This window comes from Mastomys coucha, unplaced genomic scaffold (genome assembly GCF_008632895.1).
Source record: "Mastomys coucha isolate ucsf_1 unplaced genomic scaffold, UCSF_Mcou_1 pScaffold8, whole genome shotgun sequence".
In the NCBI taxonomy this organism is placed as follows: Eukaryota; Metazoa; Chordata; class Mammalia; order Rodentia; family Muridae; genus Mastomys; species Mastomys coucha.
In genome coordinates, this window is record NW_022196914.1 from 32,739,843 (window position 1) to 32,742,357 (window position 2,515).

At 40.2% G+C, this 2,515-nt stretch overlaps 1 long non-coding RNA gene across 1 annotated transcript in view; it reads right to left on the minus strand.

The window, feature by feature from the left end:
- LOC116083353 overlaps nt 1–2,158 on the minus strand; it is a 3,381-nt gene extending 1,223 nt beyond the window's left edge. Inside the window, exons 1-2 of the long non-coding RNA XR_004115684.1 lie at nt 1,998–2,158; nt 207–223 (exon numbers count right to left, since the gene is read on the minus strand). This is a non-coding gene — a long non-coding RNA (uncharacterized LOC116083353). The remainder of the gene's footprint in view (nt 1–206; nt 224–1,997) is intronic.
- Between the last annotated feature and the right edge of the window lie 357 nt (nt 2,159–2,515).

Below are 2,515 nucleotides of genomic sequence, written 5' to 3' on the forward strand. Positions count from 1 at the left end.
TCTTCTTCTTCTTCTTCTTCTTCTTCTTCTTCTTCTTCTTCTTCTTCTTCTTCTTTTATTCTTCTTCAGTTGTAAAACTGCAATCTACAAAACTATATGTAGTCTGCAAGAGTGACCAGACAGAGTTAATGATGATCTTCAGTCATGTAGTCAACACTTCCTTCCTTCCTTCCTACTTATTGTGAAAAGGCACCTCTGCTCCTCACCTGGGCTCTTGTCAGACCTGAGGGGAAGACAAAGGAAGGCAAGTATGGTACCGTTTGCTTGAAATCTCAACACAAGGGTCACTATGAGTTTTGGGCCAATTTGGGCTACAAAGGAAAATAAATGAAAAGAAAGAAACAAAGGAAGAAAGAAAGAAAAAGGAAGAAAGGGGAAAGAAAGGACAGTGAGAACACTGTCTCCTAACTACATACAGCCATAAAGTAGAAAAGAGAAAGGAGTGAGGGAGGAGGGAAGCTCTTAGATTGTTTAGCTTTCATCATTTAAAAGTAAAGGTCAGATGTGTTCTCCTTTAAAACAAAAATGAAGTGACCCTTGTGAGAATCCTTTGAGAATAGGAAGACTCTGTCAAAGAGAATGGCCTGGTGTTACAGTTGAGGATCTGACATTATAACTAAAATTAGAAACTATAAATCACTCCATAAGATAAAACAGACTTTCAAATTTTATAAAACCACACTGTGAATGCATCACTGTTTGTGTTCAGAGACAAATTTGATTATTCTTTTTTGCTTACTATATGTGCCATATATATACATATATACACACACACGCACACATATATACATAGTCATATATATACACATATATATGTACATACATATACATATACATATACATATACATATATATATCAGCTGTATACTCCCAAAGTGTCTTCTTTGGATGCCAATTTCCCAGAGCACAGTGCAAGGGCAATAGCCTGGTACTTACAGTGAGCTAATTCCATAGACTATGGGGTCCTGTCCAATGTCTAGGCTCAGAAAGCATGCAGAGAGAGAGAGAGAGAGAGAGAGAGAGAGAGAGAGAGAGAGAGAGAGAGAGAGACTGACACTTCCTATTATCATCTGCTTCTTCAGAGCATTGCATTTACTTTTCCTGTCTCTGAAGGCTTGAGCCCCCATTCCAGAGTTATCTCCAGTAAATCACGAGACAGGATCTGGGCCAACAAAGCTGTTTACATGTGCATCACTTAGAAGTCACTGGAACACAGCAGTGTACTCTGGGGACCAGGGTGGTCAAGGAAGGCTCATTGACTCTATTAGAATCCACTAGAATATCTATCATGTGATTCATGAGATTCCAGTCTCAATTGCATTAGTTGAACTAATAATTTAATAAATAATTAATAAATTAATTTACTAATAAATTAATTTAATAAAATTGAAATTAATTAATAAAGAAACAGCTCACAGCTTACTGTTACAGTCTTTACTAAACAAAGAAGAAAAGTATAGTCTTTCTTCTCATGGACACCCAAGAAGATGTTTTTAACCAGAAAGAAAATCATTAGAAATTAGAAATACAAGCAATACTATACAGAGCCTAGTGTCAACTGTAATGTGTATTTGGATGCTTGTACTTGATGAATTCTCCAAATGGCTTCTTAGGGTGATGTGTGACACTCCAGGGCTGTGACATCTTTTTTCTTTTTCACATGCAATTCTGATTTAGGACAGACTGTGCCTCCGCCTCTGCCTCACATCTGTCAGGGCTGTTTGGAGCAGAAGCCCACAGAACTGCTTGCGGTTTGCTAGAGCTTAGAAATTAACGGGAAATTGAGACCAAGTGCTGCCTGTGTGCCTGTGAGTCTTTTTATAGACGAGTTGCAGGAATGCACATTCACTGAAGCATGCCCTTTGAAACCCCTCTTCTCTTGTACATCTTCCAAACTCTTGATGTATGACCCTCGAGTAGTAAGAATAGTTCTCTGGTACATACCACTAACACATGGCTGATGGAACTGAGTCAACTGTGCTGGTATGCTGACATACCTCGGAGCAGGAATCCTTTCCTTGGGTATGGTTAGCTGTTGAGACAGGAAAGCCCCTGAGATGAAGGGGGATGCCTGCAACTCCAGGAGGAGAAAACTTTGATCCACCCCAGGCACCTTTGAAAGAGGCTGTCACTGAGCTTCCATTTTGTCTGCCAGGTGCCACAGTCCTGTCTCTCTCATTCAGAGGATAAAATAGGGTCTCTCCTGCCCATTATTTTCTCACAGAGAGCAAATGACCTCAGCAGCATCCCCAGCCAATTAAATATACCATCACCTTTGTGTGTGAGGTGGTAGCAATGTTCAAACAGTTTGCCACCTGTGGATCCATCTTACCTTATGTTTAGCATCATGGGAATGTGGAGGCTGATGTGTGCTCAGACTCCAAGCTTGAGGTGATGCATCTGGATAGGCCAAGCATAGGTCTAGAACTCCCTCCCAGTATTCTAACCACAAAAGCTTCATTTAATGTAGTCCCACATTGAATTACTTCCATTAGGAGAGTAGTGCAAGGTAGCT